The sequence below is a fragment of the Natator depressus genome, chromosome 9, assembly GCF_965152275.1.
Source record: "Natator depressus isolate rNatDep1 chromosome 9, rNatDep2.hap1, whole genome shotgun sequence".
Taxonomy (NCBI): domain Eukaryota; kingdom Metazoa; phylum Chordata; order Testudines; family Cheloniidae; genus Natator; species Natator depressus.
The window spans coordinates 63,455,576-63,475,962 of record NC_134242.1 but is presented as its reverse complement, the minus strand read 5'-3'; the positions used below and the strand labels follow the sequence as shown (position 1 = coordinate 63,475,962).

At 52.6% G+C, this 20,387-nt stretch overlaps 1 protein-coding gene across 4 annotated transcripts in view; it reads right to left on the bottom strand.

Annotated features, from left to right (window-relative positions):
* The window catches only part of FRMPD3 (FERM and PDZ domain containing 3), a 153,120-nt gene that overhangs the window by 61,958 nt on the left and 70,775 nt on the right, over window positions 1-20,387 (bottom strand). For 3 of the 4 annotated variants that reach the window (XM_074964395.1, XM_074964393.1, XM_074964394.1), the window contains exon 2: window positions 17,307-17,396. The gene's annotated coding sequence lies outside the window, so the exon portion shown is untranslated. Of the gene's footprint in view, window positions 1-17,278; window positions 17,399-20,387 lie in introns of those variants that run through there. The other variant, XM_074964392.1, reaches the window with a different exon arrangement.

Below are 20,387 nucleotides of genomic sequence, written 5' to 3'. Positions count from 1 at the left end.
CCAGATAAGATCAGACAGACATTACTTTAGTCTGGTCTTCCCCACACATTGCTTTACTTCACCCATGGGTAGGGCCCGACCAAATTCATGGTCCATTTTGGTCAATTTCATGGTCATAGGATTTTAAAAATAATAAATTTCATGATTTCAGTTATTTAAATCTAAAATATCATGGTGTTGTAATTGTAGGGATCCAGACCCAAAAAGGAGTTGTCCAGTGGTTGCAAGGCTACTGTAGGGGAGGTTGTGGTACTGCTACCCTTACTTCTGCGCCTTCAGAGCTGGGCAGCTGGAGAGCGGCAGCTGCTGGCCGGGAGCCCAGCTCTGAAGGCAGAGCCATCGCCAGCAGCAGCACTGAAGTAAGGATGGCATGGTGTGGTATTGCCACCCTTACTTCTGCATGGCTGCCTGCAGAACTGGGCCCTCAGTCAGCAGCCGCCACTCTCCAGCCACCCAGCTCTGAAGGCAGCAGCGCAGACATAAGGATGGGACGGGACGGTATTGCCACCCTTCTGTGGTGCTGCTGGAGGGGCGCTGCCTTCAGAGCCAGGCGCCCGGCCAACAGCCACTGCTCTCCTGCCACCCAGCTCTGAAGGCAGCGCAGAAGTCAGGTTGGCAATACTGCAACCTGCCTCCACACCAAAGAACCTTGCGACCCCACCCCGCAACTCCCTTTTGGGTCAGGACCCCCAATTTGAGAAACACTGGTCTCCCCTGTGAAATCTGTATAGTATAAAGTAAAAGCACACAGGAGATTTCACGGGAAGAGACCAGATTTCACGGTCCATGATGCGTTTTTCATGGCTGTGAATTTGGCAGGGCTCAACCCATGGGAATACCTCTCCACCTCCTAAGCACAAGATGCACAGCAAAAATCTACAAATCAAAAATCTAAAAATCTTCTAAATCTATAGTAAAGGATTGAAATTCAGAGCTATCTCCCCCCCCCCGCAATAGTGCACACAGTGGTACAGTTACACCACTTACAATGATGAGGTACATTCTGCAGTTTCCTTACTGCGATAAGCCTACAGTCCTGGTAAGGTTCGGTTTTATCTAGTTATTTTTCGTGCTGAGCCATTGTCTTTACTGGAAGAATAGCTGCAGGAACAGCAAACTATTAGATAATATTTGAGAAAACAAAATTTTTAACTCTCAGGCCAATGTGGGCAAGTTGCACCAGTTTAACTTAAAATGGTTTTTAAGCCCATCCAGTTACAACTGGTACAAACCCATGTGGAAACTCTTATTTCAGTCAAAGAAGGGCAACATTGATAAATACAAAGCAACGCACATTGGAAAACATAATCCCACTTATACATATAAAATGATGGGGTCTAAATTAGCTGTTACCACTCAGGAAAGAGATCTTGGGAGTCATTGTAGATAGTTCTCTGAAAACATCCACTCAATGTGCAGCGGCAGTCAAAAATCATTAAGGAATCATTAAGAAAGAAATAGATAATAAGACAGAAAATATCATATTGCCTTTATATAAATCCATGGTACACCCACATCTTGAATACTGCATGGAGATGTGGTCGCCCCATGTCAAAAAAGATATAGTGGACTTGGAAAAGGTTCTGAAAAGGGCAACAAAAATGATTAAGGGTATGGAACAGCTTCTGTATGAGTAAAGATTAATAAGACTGGGACTTTTCATCTTGGAGAAGAGACAACTAAGGAGGGATACAATAGAAGTCTATAAAATCATGACTGGTGTGCAGAAAGTAAATAAGGAAGTGTTATTTTCTCCTTCTCATAGCACAAGAACTAGGGGTCACCAAATGAAATTAATAGGCAACAGGTTTAAAACAAACAAAAGGAAGTATTTCTTCACATCGCACAGTCAACCTGTGGAACTCTTTGCCAGAGGATGTTGTGAAGGCCAAAACTGTAACAGGGTTCAGAAAAGAACTAGATAAATTCATGGAGGATAGGTCCATCAATGGCTATTAGACAGGATGGGCAGGGATGGCGTCCCTAGCCTCTTTGCCAGAAGCTGAGAATGGGTGACAGGGAATGGATCACTTGATGATTACCTGTTCTGTTCATTCCCTGTGGGGCACCTGGCATTGTCCACTGTTGGAAGACAGGATACTGGGCTAGACAGACCATTGGTCTGACCCTGTATGGTCGTTCTTATGTTCTTATTTTGGTTTGGTGTAAACTGTTCCCAGTCAACTGAAGCTAAACTGGAAAAGCCCCTCTTCAATCAGTGTCCACACAGGCGTTTGAACAGGTTTAAGTAAATTGGTTTACACCGTAGGTGCCACTTTCCCACGTAGCCAAGCCTTCCACTGTGAGTATTTGAACCAAAAACCTGGCTCTAAGAGTAACAGTCAGCCAACTGGGGAGCAGAAGCATCCCATGTAGCCAATCCAAACTAACCAGCACTTCGCACAGTTTGAACGTGTGCACTGAACAGCTTGGGAAGAATAATTCCCTGAAAATATTCCACAAATTTCCATTAACATTAGTCAGTTACAAGCTGTTCAGGGACACTTTGCAAAGAGAAAGGAGGCAAAGTTCATTTTAGAGCAGCATTTCTTCCAAGTTACATACCCAGTTCTGGTTCTTTTTTTGTTGCAATAAAGAACAAGCACAGAGTGTGCACTGGGCACTCATTGATTATTCATTTCTTTCACCCCATCATCACGTTGTCAATTGTCACCAGATTCAAACTCTGCCTTTGCCTCTTCCTACAGCTTCTAGACTCTCCCCTGCCAGGCTACTTCCCTCCAGGCTTTCCCTGCTCAGTTGCTTTGTCATGTGGGATAGGAGAACCATGTGCCTGTTCTGCATTGACCCTTCTTGGGTTGTTTGCTGTCTGGGCAGCAAGGCCCTGATCTAGCCAAGCACTCATGCATGTGAATGCTCCCATTGGCTTCAGTAGGAGCGGGCATGGGTTTAAAGCTAAGCACATGCTTAAGTGTGTTGCTGGATCAAGGCCACTCCACTTGACCAGGAGAACTGGTGAGGTCTGCCAGTGGAATCTGTCCTGCTCTCCGGGGATTACCCGGAACTGGAGGGCTAAGAGAAGTGGCTCCATGAACATTATTCCAGAGAAGCCACCATTAAGGATTATATTATCATTATGAACTGGCGAGTTTGTATCAGTGCAACACTGCCCTCTGTGGGATGGAACCAGAACTGCTCAGCTGTGCATGTCTCAGGCCCTTTACCACCAGCAGCTAAGTGAGATTCCTCCGACTCTAGTCCACGTGGAAAGGGCTGCTGCTCTTGGAGATGGAGGCCAGAGCCTCAGAGTTACTTAGGCGCCTAACTCCCACTGAAATCAAGAGAACCTGGGCCTGATTTCAAGTCCCACTGCAGCTGGTACCAACGGTTTGCTACAATCAACCATGAAAAAGGGATCAGGAAGGGAGGTTACAGTGTCAGGGTAGAGGGCAGGCGTGCTAAGCAGTTGCAATGGCAGCTCATGCCCTTCTAGCTGTGCTTAGGGCGGGTGCCTATGTCTGCTGTGCATTTACCTGTTCTTGTTCAGTCTCATCCTGGGAGACCCAGTCTCATCACGGATGCTTCAAAATTCCCCTCAACTCCTTGCTTAATCTCTCTTATCAGAGACAAACCACGTGAGGGATTCTATTTACTGGCCATTTGCATTATCATTGCAGTAGAATGGCACGAGGCAACCGCCCTGACTTTGGGCAGGGTTTGGGACACTCCGGATGGGAAGAAGAAAAACACCTCCACCCACAGCTTCCATTCACGGACAATGGTCCAAATGCAGCCCAGGCCAAAGCAGGCACGGCTCCCGCTGACATCAAAAGGAGATGCATCCCCTGGTCTCCTGCATGAATCTGATCCACTCAGGATTGGTGCCTGAGAAGCCAGCGATGCTTTCCACACATGAGCTCGCTAGTATAGTCTCAGGTTGCACCAATGCCTCCCCTTTCACACTCTCCTAGCTCCTGCCGGCTGGTAAAAACACATCTGTCTGTGCCACATTCTCCAGTACCTAGGACACATCTGTGGCCTCATGCTCTCTCCTGACTTAAAATCCTCTAGTCATCTAGCCTGCATGGGCACTCAGGAGACAGTGTCCCAGGACAGGCTCAATGAGGAGGGCAGTACATGCCCTACAGTGGCTCTACTGATCATCACGTCTGCAGTGCCTCAGCAGCCACACCGCACTGGCTATGTTCCCAAATCCTGCCCCAGAACTCCAAGCCCCGCTCAGGCATACAGTGGGGATGCTCCCAGGGTGTTAAACAGCTCACAATAGAGCTGTCCTTACCAGAGGGAGGCTGGAAGCCGTCCATATCTCTAGGCCACAGAGGGAGCCTGAAAATGGCTTTCAGCACTGAAGGCACCGATTACAGAGCTAAGGCCCACAGTTACTCCTTGCCCTCTACTAGCACCTTCCATCCCAGCAGCTCAGTGCACACTACAAACCTTAATAATCTGGCATCACGGTGAGGCAAGTCAGCACTATTGCCAGGTTACACATGGGGAAACTGAGGCACAGAATGGTTTGGTGACTTGCCCAAAGACAGTGACAAACCTGAGTCTAGAACCCAGGAGTCCAGACTCCCAGTGTCCTGTTCTAGCTGCTAGGGCACACTCCTTCCCCATAACTGTTGGGAACATTTACCTCATGATGACCACGCAGCATAAAGCACACTGCTACCAACACCCAGGCACCACGAGATGCAGCAATGGGATGGAATCAAATTCCGCTCAGATTTGTGCGGGGTGGAGATGACACATCAGGAGCATGTCTCCCTCCATCCAGGAATCTGCTCCACCCAACAGGCACAGGGGGACCAACTGAGACCCACAGTAGTGTAAGCAGGTACCACTCCATGGACTCCATTAGAGTTGTGCCTGCTTACACCACGTCTGAATTTGTCCCAGGCACATTGCAGCGGCGTGTCATGCTGCAGAGGAAAACACGTAAGGAGTGAGAGGACTGGTGGGCTTGGATCTCATAGGCCCCTGGGTGATAACGCCGTCGGTGCTGTGTCAGGGCTGAGGGCATGGTGCAGGGAGGGTCCTTCTCTCTGCTAGCGAGCTGTGAGATACCCATGGGCCTGCTAGGAAACTGTGTCACACAGAGAATGGCACAGCAATAACCTTCCTCCCAGATGTTCAGCAGGGAGGGGAGAAGTGGACAGACAGCAGGGAAGGAGAGAGGAGGAGATGGAGAGGCACAGACAGAGTGATGGGGGAGAACAAGACACATAGGACACAGAGCAGGGCTGGATTCAGGTGATCCTGTGCCCTGGGCACACTATGGCTCATGGTTGCACCCTCCAAGCCCATGCTATGGCCCCATCCAGCACTTGCAATGGCAGGAAGTCTGTCCCCTCCCATACAGCCAGAGACATCAGCATTGAGCCTCTTGCTTCTCCAAGGCGTGGCAGCAAAAGGGGTCCCCCACAAAAGGAGACAGGGGTAGTGGCAAAGAGCCTCCCAGCTCTGACCCCTGATGCTGGGCTGTATCTGCTGGGGTGGGTAAGCCAGGCCTGCTGCACACTACTCTTCCAGCCACACTCAGACCCCTCCAGTGGGGTGGCCCCCCAACTCTTCCAGGTATAGCTACCATCCCATTGGAGATGCATGGGGCAGCTGCCCCCTAAAGCGATCATATAAGGCTCTCTGCAGACTCAGGTAGAAAAAACTTTATTATTTTTTAGTGCAAATTAAGATTCTGATCACATCACATGAGTCCAGGAGCTGGGGTTCCTGGCACAGCCTATAGTGCCTTTGCCTTAATCTGGACTTGGCAGAAAGTGAGAAAGGGAGCGTGAGGCACACAGAGAGGGGAAGAGAAACCAGTGTAGAGTGTGGGTGCATCTGGACACTGGGCAGAGGCTGCAGACGCCTGAGAAACCCTCAGCATCACAAGCCTTGGGAGCAGAGAGCCCAGTTTTACTGACTGCTAGTCGCAGACACACAAGACCATGCCAGGCCCTGATTTCTGTCCCTGACGCTGAACACTGGAAAATAAATCTTCCATGCTGTGGGAAATTATGACATTTCAAAATTTGTTTTGTTCCAAATCGGACCAAAACATCAACATTTTTCAGGGAATGGAAATGCCAAAAATGTTTGATTTGGAAACGTTGAATCATTTTGTTTTGCTATGGTAAAAACAGTTTGTTTAGATAATGTCAAAACAAATACATTTCTTAATATGTCAGATACTATTAAAATGCTATTACAATTAATCATATCAACATTGAAACAAAAGGAAAAGAACTGATAAAACGGAAATGAAACAATAACGTGAAAACCATTTGTTCTCAATTCAATCCTTTCCTGTCAAAAACGTTCCTGAAATCGACTTGTTCTCACATGATGTTTCGAGTTCAACAAAACTGCATTTGCCAGTGGAAAACTGCTCCGTTGGAAACTGTACGCCCAGCTCTACTGAAAACCTACTAGCTGCCTTCCCTCCTCAGCCTGGAGCTGAGACAGACTGAGCAGATGCATGTTGCTCTGCGTGGGAGCTCTGGGTCTGCCATACTCAACCAAGCGTCTCGCTCACCCTGCTCAGAGCCACCCAAGCACATGGGCTTGAGCTTGTGGTAAGGGTCCTGGCCCCAAGCCACCGAGGGAGAGGAGGGTGGGAAAGGGACTCCACTGGCAGCTCAGCTGGTGAAATCCTCTCCCCTCTGCTCTTCACAGCCATCAGCCAGCCAGCCTGGTGAGGATTCTTACTATGAAAAATTACCTGGGGAAGTGCTAGAGCTGGTTCCTTCAGTTGGTCCCTGATAGCCTACCTGTCTCTGAGCCCATCCGTCAAGCAGAGGCGGCAACCTGCATGGCCTGGCCCCAGGCGCCAGCCTGATGGATGGGGGCTCTAACCTCAGGCTAATTTAGAAAGCAGAAAAAAAACCCAGCATGTTCATCGAGGCTGGGTCTTTTTTCATCACGTTGGCACCCCTGGAAATGTTCTCAGAGCCAAGATAGGAGGAAGAGCCAGGGCAGAGAGACCTGCTGACATCCTGGCTGCCCCTTCTAGGGAGCCCAACTGCTGCTAACAACATAGCAGCCGCTTCTTCATTACAGGCCCCTCTTGCTGCCTGGGGGTAGTGGTGCTGCTCCCTGGCATGAGGAGAAATGGACTGTGGAGCCCTGGGGCTAAGGAGCAGGACAGAAGAAGAGTCTCCATAACAAGGTATGGTCTCTGCATGGCAGCCTGGAGACCCTCGAGGGAAACCCCTGCCTCCTAATGCGGGTGGCAGCCAGGCAGGGACCCAGAAGCAGTCCAGGGATTCTCAGGATCGAGCCCTGCTCTCCAGCCCTCCTGTCAGCAGTATACAGGGAGCCGCAGGAGAGGGCCCTTTCTGAACCACAGCTGATGGAGATGTGCGGCAGGCTCCCCAGCAGTCAATAGGGCTTTGCCAGATCACAACAGCTGAGGGTCAGGCCCGTGGAGTCCCTCAGGGGAGACTCCAGCTCCAAAAGACACGTGCTGGCAGCATGGGGCTAAGGAGAGAGCCTCTCTCCTGGAGCCAAGTATGGTAGCACAGAGCTGCCTGACAGAGACTCTCTCTCAAGTCTGGACACCAGGGGTGCTGACACCTTTGGGTGAGACCCTGAATACTGAACATGGGTGGAGGTGTCACGCGGGCCCAGGGGAGAGACTCCAGATCCTGATCACAGAAGCTGGTGGTGCAGGGACCCACCGGGAAGATCCCCAGGCCTGAAGAGAGCTCCTCAAGAAGGAGCCCCATTCCCAAACTCAGGTGTCAGCTACACAGGGGCACTTCGGGGAGACACCCAAACATAGGGGTCAATGGCCAGGCTTCGTCCCTGCCAGGCAACTCAGAATTTCTATTTTCTAGGGGATCCACCAGGCAGGCTCTCCATCAGGCTTCCTATTAACCTGAGGCAGGAGTGCTTGGGCTCCTCCTGCTGTGCCCGGGTATGAATACGCTGCAACCGGGAGGTGGAACAAAAATCTGGCTTGAGTACTAGCAGCAGTGTAGCCATGGCAGCACAGGGGGCGTCAGCCCGCGTATGAATGTATGGCGCTAAGCAGGGCTGTATCGCTCGTGCTGCAGCAACTTCCCTGTTGTTGTTACTTGAGCTAATTTCAGTCAGCATGCAGTGTGCAGGGCCTAAGGATACGTCTGCCTCCAGTGGGGAAGGCTTGGGGGCTGCTGCCGAATAGGAAGCAGCCTGCAAATATGCTACACGGCTCTGGCACACATCCCCGACTTCAGAGGGGTATGGCAGGGCTGCCAATGGTTCCACACAACCTTGCCCAGGCCCCACTCTCTAAACCTCATTCGGAGCTGGAAAGGGTCCCTCCTCCAGCATGCCCGCTCCTGGCTGGACTCCGCTTCCGGCCCCTCCATGGGCGGGGAAGAGCAGGACTGAGCACAGCAGGGCTGCATTTTCGTCTGTCTCGTTGCCTCCAGTGAACTCCCCAGTAACCGGATCAGCTATTTTCAGTGAAAAGTGTCTATTTCTTGGCAATCTCCCTGGAAGATGAAAGACTCTAAGAAGCTCAGGATGTTCAGGCCGGGAAAAGGGAATCATCAGAAGGAGCAGGAGCCCGTGGATGGATATTTAAAGGTGTCATCTCTTTTCTAATGGGCCCAATCCATGCACAGAACTCTCACTGACCTCCATGGGCATTTTGCATGTACAGATCTTGCAGTATTGGGGCCAAAGTTACTGATCCTGCCCCCCCCCACCCTTCTTTTCTGCCCCAAACACCCCAAAGGTAAACAGAGCAGCTGAAATCCTGGCTCTCCTGCAGAACACAGTATGGCTCCCCCATCTGCCAGTCTGCACTCAGCGTTCTCCTTGCAATGCATGTGGGATCCAGAGCATGTGCGGCAGGAGAGCTGGGAAATAGCCAAGAACAATTTTTATAGAGAACACATGGCAGCACCAGCCTCCTGTCCTGGTCTCCATCTTGGATGGGAGCCCACAGGGGCCCTGTTATTTAGGCTCTAGAGGACTGATAGCTGGGGTGAGGCTAATTCCACAGAACAGTGCTGCCCTGATGCTGGCTGTGGTGAGGCAGGATAGGTGCCCTCATCAGAATATGGAATCCAGCCTCTTCCTCCCCACCTGCTGCCAAGAGAAATGGCAGCAGAACACCCCGCCCAATGGAGCCGGATCACTCTGGAAGTTGCTCCCATAGACTCAACGAGTCACAAGGAGCTTACCCGCTCTGCCTGTAGGGCTGTACAATGTGTAAGATGCTCACAGTCTGGTCTGGGTGCAAAGAATGATCTATTCCCAGGCCAGTGGGGAGCTGGACTGTTGCAGACGTCAGTGTTCCACGGAACAGCAATGGCTGCCCTTGCTGCTGGTGGGGGATCCAGGTACATCAGTTAACAGATGGAGCAAGAGGAGGAGTCTAGAGCTGGGTTCTCAGCTGATGTGTCAGGGCGTGGGACCACCCAAGTCCTTCCCAGATTGCTCAACGGGAGGAGGGGGTTCCAAGAGGGCCCCAGGATGGAGAACACAGAGACCCACTGCTCTAACATGACGTGAATACACAGCACATCTTCGCAGCGCCTTCTGCACATATGTAATCACCCTCTGCAGTACCCCCAGCTAAGAACTAGTGTCCCCACTTCACAGGTAGGCGATTGGCACCCCAGAGAAGCACCTTGTCCCAGTGCCAGGGTTAGAACCTGGGAGAAGGCATGTCTCCCCAACCTCCTCATGTCACCAGCCCACGCTGTCTTCCTGCAACAAAGCGGAAGGAGGAGGGTAAAAACAGGAGGCCTCTTGAGTCTTTAAACAGAAAGCCAGATTGACCTGCATGTAATGCTGCGTTCCAGGTTCCTACCTTGACTTGAGCTGCATATGGAAGCCTCAGCAGGGGCAGTCCCCATGCAAAGGGCTGGGAAGGGGTCAGACGGTGGGGCTGGAACGGGTAGGTCCCAGAGAGCTGTAACCTGCATGCAACTAAAATGGCCATGACGCCAGGGGGAAGAGGGCTGGCTGGTGAGGCTTTCATTAGCACCAGCATCCGCTGCACTCCAGTCAGGATTTATTAGGAGCATTAGGAAGAAAAATATAATCAATAAAGGAAAGCACTTCAGGATGGTCAGTTATCACAGAGGCACTCCGCTCTCAGCTTCACGCTCCACATCACAGCCCGCATTCAGGTCTCACCTTTGGATTTCTCCTCCCTGAACCGGCACTCCCAGCTGCTCATCCCTCCTCACCCCCACCAGGGCTACTCAGCTCACTGAGAGCTACATGCCCCCCACCCCAAGGGAGCACTCAGTGAGCCAGGAGCCTCCAGCTGGGAATGAAGCCACCAATTTTGTCCACCCTTTTCGTCATCTCTGCCTAGGCCTGTGGGAAAGGGCAGCACTGAATCCAGGGATCCCCCGCACTCTGTGACTCTCACTGTCCTCCCCAGTTAGTCTTGGCCCCCAGCCATTTGGTCAGTTTCTTATTCCCACCATGGGTGCCAGCCATATCCAAACACTCCATCGTGCGGCAACAGCAGCTCCAGAAGGGCACGCTGGGAAGCTGCCACTCAACCCCCTGACTGTAATTTTACCCCCTTGTGCCTGTACTGCTATCAGAGCCCCCACCCTGCCTCACCAGAACAGCGCCCCTGCAGCCCTTCAGCCTGAGGGCATATCTACCTGCTGCTGGTGGCACGCACTTTGACCAGCAGCACAGGAAGGGTCAAGCTGAGCTCCCTGCCAGAGTCAGCTACACTGCTGGCATCACTGCATGCCAGGTCAGGCACCAGATGGCAGCCATGAAAAGGCAGAAGTGTTCCAGGCTTTTAGTGCTGGAGCTCGCAGAAGGCAAGCAGTGTTCCCCAGAACAGCCAGAAGTCAGAGGTAGAGAAGTTAGCAAGGCAGCCAAACGCAGCTGTAAATAATGAAGCGGAAGAGGCAGCTTGGCTCCCGGCAATGAATTCGGCGCCTGCCGCTCAGCCTGCAGTTTTTAAAATGAAATTGATATCTCAGCTAATGATGTGAGCAAGAAGGTGGTTAGAGGGTGCAGTTTGCTCAGGACAGGTATGACTGCATCACTGCAGCTCTCAGAAGGAGCCATGCATGAGTCCAGGCTGCGACAGCCCATGGTAGGCCAGGCCGTCATTTCCCAGAGGTCAGGTTTCTTCCACCACACTCTGCCATCCCTTAACAATCTGCGAGGCACTTAACACCTGCCACATCACCGATCCAATTGGGCTGGCTCCTCCACCTCATAAGTGCACAGAGCTGTATGTATGAGTAAAACCCACAAGTGCTGAGCCAGACTGGGAGCTTGATCCTCCACTGATGAGAGCACTGCTAGGCCCCTCCAGTTACTCCTGCCTCAGAGCAGAAGCAGAGGGGAAGTGAGGTCCAGTGGCTTTGACACTAGCATGGGAGGCATGAGACCTGGGTTCTATGCCTGTCTGTGTTACTGATCGGCCACAGAACCCTGGGCAAGGCACCTTCTCTCTCTCCGTACCTCCGCTGCACCCTCCCTCCATTTAGATCAGAAGCGCTTTGTAGCAGTGACTCTCTCTCCCTAAGTGCACAATGGGACTTCTAGGGGCTACTACAACACAAAGAGTGGCCACAGAGAGGAGTCTGGGGCCTCAGCATGGTGGAGGTCGGATTTAGGTCAAACTTCCCTCAGATGTGTCCTTGCTCCTCCCTTTCATTACCCTGCAATAAGGGCAAGGGAGCGGCTGTGGCTCAGAGTGGGGTTACAGCTACTCCTGAACCCTGCACTCACAGGCAGCCTCTGCTCATGCTCGCACTGGGCACAACCCCCCTTCTGCACCACACAAGGACGGGGTGGGTCAAGCCCACTTGCTCTAAGAGCGTGTGTAGGGGTGGAGCCTGTATTGCTTAGAGCACCAAGAGACTGGGATCAGTTCTCAGCTCCTCAGCTAGCTCAGAAGACGTTACCTAACCTGGCTGAGCCTTAGCTTCCATCTGCAGTGAGGGTCTTGTGGCTAAAGCACTGGGCTAGTCCCCAGCTCAGCCGCTGACTCAGTGTGTGACCATGATGCGGTCACAGCTCCTCTCTGCCTCCGGCAAACTGGGAATAAGGCCACACAGGGTGCTGGAGGCAAGGCTGACCTTTCCAGGTCACTGAGGTCCTTGGCTGAGAGATGCTCCAGGAGTGCATAGGGCTATCGCCAGGAGAGCACATGTTGTGAGAACAAGATAGACAGAGGTCCTGCGAGGGAGGGGATACCATAAATCAGCTGGTCTGGAGGGACCCACTCCTGTCTCTGGAAGACTGGTCCCTATTCCTCCACAATCTGCCCCTGAATGTATGCAACAGAACTGGCTGCATTTAAATGGAGCTGCAGCATGGCAGGAATAGAGGCTACTCAGCTAACTGCATGCAAGAAGCACCCACCACTCTGAGCTTGGGCAGCACCCTACTGCCCCTCCCCTGCCCCCCAGACCTTTGTCCCTACGGGGCTTGTCCTGAGGCTGTCCCCACGACACCTCCCGGATTTGCACTGAGTCACCGTTTGCTGGGCCACAAGACGCAGCAGCCTTCAAGCACCGGGTGACACAAGTCAGCTGCATAAACATACCCAGGCAAACTGGCCCCCAGAGGACCTGTCGGACAGGCTGACATTGATGCTCTGCCCTTCACACCATCTACTTTATTTAACCCCTTCCTGCACAGGCTGGAATTTGGCTCCTGGATCCCCTGGTAGCTCTGAGCCCCAGTATCTTGCCCTACCACCCCTTCTGCTTTCTCCCCTTCTCTCACCCTCTACCCCCTCATGGTTGGCACCATTTCCCCCAACAGCACCTCCTTCTGGGAGGAGACTGGCACAGCCACACTGTCTCATCCCTCCTGCTAAGCGCCTTCCGGTAACCAAGCAGCTACAGTGACGTGAAGTTGGTCTAAGAGCACTCACCTGATGCCAACAGGGTAGCGCGTGCGTGTGTGCTGGGGGAATGGTAGGCAGTATTTATCCCGCTGACAGGCAGCCTGGGCAGTGGTGGCATTATGGACATGGCTGGGTAGCTTTCCTTAGAACTGGTCAGGGAAGGGCACTGTTTCCATTGCTCTGAGCTCCCCAGACAAGCTCTAGCTGGGTTGCTCAGCGCACAAGAGCCTGACGTGTGTCCGGACACCCCACTTTGCTGCCTCCTCTTCCACCTGTTTTGCTCCCTCTCCAGGCCAAATTCAGTAAGTGAAACTCCATTTTGTACAGCCACGACTGACTCCCAAGTCCTCTTTTTAGCTCCCTTGTCCTATATCCTCCCCCATCGTCCCTCCCCAAATATATGCACTGAGGAGAAAAAAAGATGGATTCTAAAGCACCAGCCTCAAGTACTGGCCTGACAGACAGCTATCTGGCAGGGCAGATTTTCAGGGGACCTCCACTGCCATCTAGGCACCTGAACAAGTAGCCAGAGTCTCAAGCGCTGTGCATGCTGGGGACTGGGTTCTTTGGGAACTCTAGCTCCTGGGGCCGTCCACACAGTGAGGAGAAGCCAGCCCCCCTTCTAAAGTGCTGCATGCATTCCCGGAGGAACAGAGCTTTAACCAAGAGCAAGTACACTAAACTGGGAGGAGTGGTAGATACGCTGGAGGGTAGGGATAGGACACAGAGGGACCTAGACAAATTAGAGGATTGGGCCAAAAGAAATCTGATGAGGTTCAACAAGGACAAGTGCAGAGTCCTGCACTTAGGATGGAAGAATCCCATGCACCGCTACAGACTAGGGACCGAATGGCTAGGCAGCAGTTCTGCAGAAAAGGACCTAGGGGTTACAGTGGACGAGAAGCTGGATATGAGTCAACAGTGTGCCCTTGTTGCCAAGAAGGCCAATGGCATTTTGGGATGTATAAGTAGGGGCACTGCCAGCAGATCGAGGGACGTGATCGTTCCCCTCTATTCGACATTGGTGAGGCCTCATCTGGAGTACTGTGTCCAGTTTTGGGCCCCACACTACAAGAAGGATGTGGAAAAATTGGAAAACGTCCAGCGGAGGGCAACAAAAATGATTAGGGGACTGGAACACATGACTTATGAGGAAGGGCTGAGGGAACTGGGATTGTTTAGTCTGCGGAAGAGAAAAATGAGGGGGGATTTGATAGCTGCTTTCAACTACCTGAAAGGGGGTTCCAAAGAGGATGGATCTAGACTGTTCTCTGTGGTAGCAGATGACAGAACAAGGAGTAATGGTCTCAAGTTGCAGTGGGGGAGGTTTATGCTGGATATTAGGAAAAACTTTTTCACTAGGAGGGTGGTGAAGCACTGGAATGCGTTACCTAGGGAGGTGGTGGAATCTCCTTCCTTGGAGGTTTTTAAGGTCAGTCTTGACAAAGCCCTGGCTGGGATGATTTAGTTGGGGATTGGTCCTGCTTTGAGCAGGGGGTTGGACTAGATGACCTCCTGAGGTCCCTTCCAACCCTGATATTCTATGATTCTACAGCAGGAACATAATGAATGAAGTAACAGGCACAAAAATAACCTCTCATTTTGATAAACAACCCAGCCCCCAGATTTATTCACCAGGAGAAGGGGCCGCGGCCTCTCAGGTAGGCACCCACAGTAGTAAATACTTGACAAAGTAAACCACAGTGTGAAATGCCCTCTAGTGGCAGTTTAATTATAACATCACTTAGGACTGGAAATTGCCTTATGGCTCCGGGGTAGTGGTGTCTATTAAGGAGACGTGGGAGGGGCTGTGTTTTTGGAGAGTAGGCTGGTGGATTGAATGCTGCCCAGCCACAAGCTCTGTGATTCTTTGCTCCGGCGCGTGTAGCAGTCACAACAGGAATGCTCATCTCATGGAATGGTAGGTTCCCTTCTTTGGCGACTCTAGCACTGGTAAAGGCAATACCTGCCAGCAGCCATGGTTTGGCCACACGTTGGAACCCATCCGAGCAACATGCTGTCCATCCCTGCTGATGGGCCAGGACTGTGTGGCAGGCAACGGCTACAGGCGGCTGGCTCCCAGCTCTCTAACCACCTCTGCCCTGCTGTAGAAAGCACAGCTCTGGTGGCTGGTGCAGCGGGAGCCAGCTGCCTGCAGCAGAGAGGTAGCCAGCAGGGAGCGACTGCTGCTCTTTTTAATCTCCTGCCCAGCTGCAGCCGCAGGACAAGCATTCCCCCCACGGGCATGCCAATGTGCCCCCTTGACGGCTGAGAGGGGAGCTCAGTCTCCAGGGCCCACTCAGTCACTGGCCATTCCGTGAGACTGACAAGGAAGCCAGTCAGTGCCCACTGTACTGAGGGTGTTAGTGACGAGGCCAGGTGTCTTCCTGGGGACTTAACTGAGATCCACCAAACTTATCACACATAAAGCACCAAACGGACAGCAAATGGGAATGACCTTCAGTCACTGCTTCCTGGCCTGCATTCATCTCAGTAAGCCCATCCCCATGCCGGTTTGCCAAGCTAGTCAGAGCCTAGTTCTCGCCCCTTCCTAACTCTTGGTCATGCTTTACTACTTCCCTTTGCCAGCCAGCATCTCACCCTTCTCTAGGAAGGTATAACACTAACGAACCTGCTTCAACCGGAGCAGCAGGTCCACGGAGAGGAAGCGATGGCCAGAGAGAGTGAGCAGCATCTTAATAACCCTGTGAGCAGCATCACATCTCATTGAAACATCATCTCCTGCTTGGGGCCAACATCACGGGCAAGTCTGTAATGCTCACAGCTCGGGGTGGCTGTGCTGGGGATCACATGCCCATGCTTGGGTATGTCTGCCCCAGGGGACTGCACACCTGACTGCATTACTACTACTGGGATTATAGGAGCACCAAGAGACCCTCACCTGAGATCAACACCCCACTGGGCCAGACACTATGTATTGCACATAGGAAGAGACAGCTCTTGCCCTGAAGAGTCTGCACTCCAAACAGAGACAGAGAAAAGGTGGGAGGGGAAACTGAGGCACAGATTGGGGCAGGGACTTGCCTAAGGTCACCCAGCAGCTCAGTGGCAGAACTGAGAATAGACTCAGGTCTCCAGAGTCCCAGCCCAGTGCTCTGTCCCCTGAACAGATGTTTGTATCTGTGTGTGTTAGACCAGCCTGCCCGTTGGTGCGTGTGTGTTATAGCACATGGGTTGTATGTTCACATGCTACAGAACTGTCTGTGTGGGGCAGGGACACTCTCGTGCATGCATGTATCCAAGGACCCTGGGCATGACTGTATTCTAGGGACCAGTATCTCTATGCAGAAGCATATCAAAGACTCCATGCAGGGTGCTCATGTGCATGGATATATTTGTAAGAGCCCTGGGCATATGTGTGCGAGGGGTGGGGGTATGGGCTTAACACCATGTGTGTGCACGGGTACAGGGGCTCTGTCTGTATCCAATGAAACCCGTCTGAATGCCTCTCGGAGAAGGGGGCTTGCCCGATTTGCAGATCCTTCCAATCAATGTTTTCCTATCAATGCTGGAGGCTCCCTGCATTTCTTCTCAGATTTGGAGAGGTTTCAGGTTTTTTGTTCTCCATAGTTAGATGTACAGAAGCACCGGATGAGAGTGAAACCCTCAGAGCTGCCGTTATGCCTAAAAGGCTTACCCTTCCGTTCCATACACAAACAGAAAGCAGGGGGATGGATTACCATGGAGCTAGCTGGGGAATCCTAGGACTGAACGGTCCCTGAGCCCAAATTCTTCTCACCCTTGCAGAGCGAGAAAGGCCTAAAGGGGACACTTTGACAGCCTGAATTCCCCCTGCCTCTGGAACAGAATGAGGTCTCCTGATGGAGCCATGAAGGGAAGCCCAGGACTGACGGGGCATGGGGAATGAAATCCCATCCTTGATTCAAACAGGGAGGTCTCGAGTGGGGCAAAGCTACGTGCCTTGCGGAAGCAGGTACGGACAATACCAAGCCTCAGAAAGACAAACAGCTCACTCCCTCCTCCCAGCACCCTTCTTGCAATGAGCAGGAGGCAAAATCGGCATTTGATTCCCTCTGCTCCTTTTCCCCCTTCAGCATTTTGGAGTCTCTGTATTGCTGACAGGTTAAGTGGCCGACAGCCTGCCTGGCAGACCATTTCATTAAGGACTTGATTTAGTTTCTCCCTCCCTCTCTCCCCCTCTCTGTGACTCCAATAAATCTGACTCTAATGAACAGGGACTAGTAGTGCTTTAAAAGAGATCGAGAGCTGCCACCGATCTGCCTGCACGACAAACACACACACAGCGGAGAAGGGACACACGGCATCTCACTGCAACATTCTAGCCATCACTGCTGCCAGGTCTCCCCCAGCCCCAGCCCCAGCCCCAGCCCCTCCCCTGGGCTCAGCGGAGATGGAAATATTTCCAAAACAAAGCCAAATATAATAAAAGCTAAGAGAGTCTTGTCTACTTACGAGCTGCTTCGTGGTGCATGATACTCACTGTCTGCTCCCTACGGCCGAGGCGGCTGGCGGGATACTTGACCTCTTCCTCTGTCCCCTCTCTTTGCCCAGCACGGACGGACCAAGGCGTCTGTGTAGAAAGAGAAAGATCACCCCAGCCTTAGAAAATCAGCACCTGCTGTGACCAGAATCTTAAAGAAGCCAGCTGGCTCAGCCCCAGAACCACGGCAGGGAGCGAGCTGGTAAACACAGCCGCCTCTCGCTCGCTCTCAGATCAAGAAGCCGACACCGGGAGCTAGTACATTATACCCACCAAGGAGCAGTGACCTGCAGCTCACCAGTTTCTAGGTGGGGCCGGCAGCTAGACCCCAGGACTCACACTGTAGGCTTGTGGAGCAGGTGTCCCCTTCAAATTGTTTCTGCTGCTCTGTTTCCCCAATGGGGGGTGGGTTTGGGCTTGTTCTAACAAGAGGTGCATTAAAAGCTGGGGCTGGAATGGCTCAATCAGAGACTTTGTCCTCTGGGCTGAAGGTTTGAATTCAGCCTGGGGGGGGGCAGGGACCAAAAGCCATGGCTGTTCGACGGCAATGTGAACTGAGTTGGTAGGTCTCAGTGCAGCCCCACGTGGGCAGGGGGCAGCAGCACAAAGGTCAATGAGCGAAAGGGTCATGGAGACTGACCTGCCCTGGCACCCCCTATGGCAGAGGTGGGCAAACTACAGCCCGCGTGCCACGTCCGTCCCGCGGGACCGTCCTGCCTGGCCCCTGAGGTTCCGGACAGGGAGGCTAGCCCCCAGCCCTTTCCCTGCTGCCCCCTCTCCCTTGCAGCAATGCCGCCACGCAGGCAGCGCTTTGGCCCGCCACTCCTGTTGGGCAGCACGGCAGTGTGGCTGGCTCCAGCATGGTAAGGGGGCGGGGAGCGGGGGGGGTTGGATAAGGGGCAGGGGGTCCCGAAGGGCAGTCAGGGGACAGGGAGCAAGGGGCGGTTGGATGGGGCAGAGGTTCTGGGAGGGGCAGTCAAGGGGCGGGGAGCAGGGGGAGTTGGATAGGGGGTGGGGTCCCAGGGGGCAGTTAGGGTCAGGGGTGTGGATAGGAGTCGTGGCAGTCTGGGGACATGGAGGGGGGAGGAGGGGGGGGTTGGATGGGGTGGGGTCAAGGAGCAGTGGGGGGCTGGATGGGTCAGGGGTTCTGAGCGGAGCAGGAAGTGGGAGTAGGTGGATAGGGGGCAGGGGCCAGGCTGTTTGGGGGGAGACAGCCTTCCCTACCAGGCCATCCATACAGTTGCGCAACCCTGATGTGATCCTCGGGCCAAAAAGTTTGCCCACCCCTGCCCTACAGGGACCCTCCAGGCCAAGGCAGGGAGAGACTTGCAGTGCTGCTGCCTGCACTGTATCCGTCCTGGGACACACCACCCTGGAGCAGGTGCTGGCAGCAGCATTCCACTCAGGAGATCTTTACGCAGTGGGAGGTGAGGAAGGCCCTTCCTCCGTGGGGCTATGGGACCGCACTGCCCATGAAGACATGAGCAGCGGCTTATGGGGGGAGGCACTGGGCTGCTTAAAGCAACATCTCCCATTACAAGAGTGGAAAAGGAGCGGCTGGAAGGAGCAGAGGCCACTGCTGCGGGGAAGGTCACACTGCATGACAGGCACTGCTATAACTGTGAGGCAGCTCACAATGCTCCGACAGGGCACTGCCTAGCCAGCTTCAGTGGGGCACTGCCACAGGGAAGCTCACACCGCCAGGGGCCCCTAGCTGGCTTCAGTGGGGCACTGCCATGGGGAAGCTCACACTGCCAGGGGCCCCTAGCCAGCTCTGTCAGGACTCTGCTGCAGGGAAGCTCACACCACGGGGGGCCCCCTAGCTAGCTATGCCAGGGCACTGCCATGGGGAAGCTCACACCGCTAAGAGCCCCTAGCTGGCTTCAGTGGGGCACTGACACAAGGTAAATATTTGTAACTGGCTTGATGTTGTGCTCTACAACGAGCACTTTTCTCTCTGGCAGGGGGAGGGGGAGAGATTTAGGGCAGGCCATCACCTCCTCACACATTATCCCAGTCTCCAGTGCCCAGACCTAATGGGGGAAGAGCCAGGAAGAAATACCGCAGGATTGGTGTGGCTGGGTACCTCAGATGCATCGAGCTTTGTCCAGTGTGTACGAATCACTGCTCCAAACCCTCAGGCTGCAGTCCTTGGCCATGTGAAATATAACTGAAAAAACCCATCATCCCTGCTCATGAATGCAAGTCAGTAGTGACCCTACCACCACGCCAGCTTCACAGAGGTCAGCATGGCAAAGAGCTGCTGCTCTGGGTCTGGGACAGCTGAAGGTCGTAGAGACTAGCTGGAGTGCTCTAAGCACTCCAGACCCACATCCTGCTTGTAACCCTGGAGCCGCAGCATTGGGAAGGGAGCCGCTGCGATGGCTGCAGTTTTGCTCTTGCACTAACCAGGGCAGCCCAGGATCTGAAGCTTTGTGCAGAGAACAGCTGGAGCAGCTGCAACTCTGATCCCTGCAGCAGCCAGAAGATGCCAGAAGCTGCAGTGCTCAGGGTGGGACAGCAGAGCATGCAAAGTTTTGAGCCTGAAGGCACTGGGGAATGCAGCCCTGGGCATGGCTGGGAAAGCTGGAAACATTGGCAGTTCCTGCCCAGTAACGACCAGATGTGCCCCAAACCTCTTCTATCAGGAGAATATAAACCCCATGAGTTAAAAATGTAATTAAACATAGGGTTTTGGGTTTTTTTTTTTTATAATAAACCTCTTTAAAATTAAATTTAAAAATATGGCAACCTCTGTTAAAGCCTAAATTTATTATAATCTATTAAAATAATTTAAATTAATTACAAAAAATACTATTAACCACTACATGCTTGCTGCTAAGTTTTAAAGAAAGCCAGACCACTGGACTGGGGAAAGTCACTGGGTATGTCCCTGGAATCAGTTTTTTGAAGTGCTAAACCAGCTTTTGAGAACAATAGCCTCTTCTGCAGGTGCAGAGAGAATAGTTTCTTAATTTCAGTTTATTCACCTAGTTCAGATGAATGATTAGTTTGTTTAAACCAACTATGAATTGAAAAAGGAGGAAAGCTTGTTGTCCTCTTCCATTCTACAAACAACTA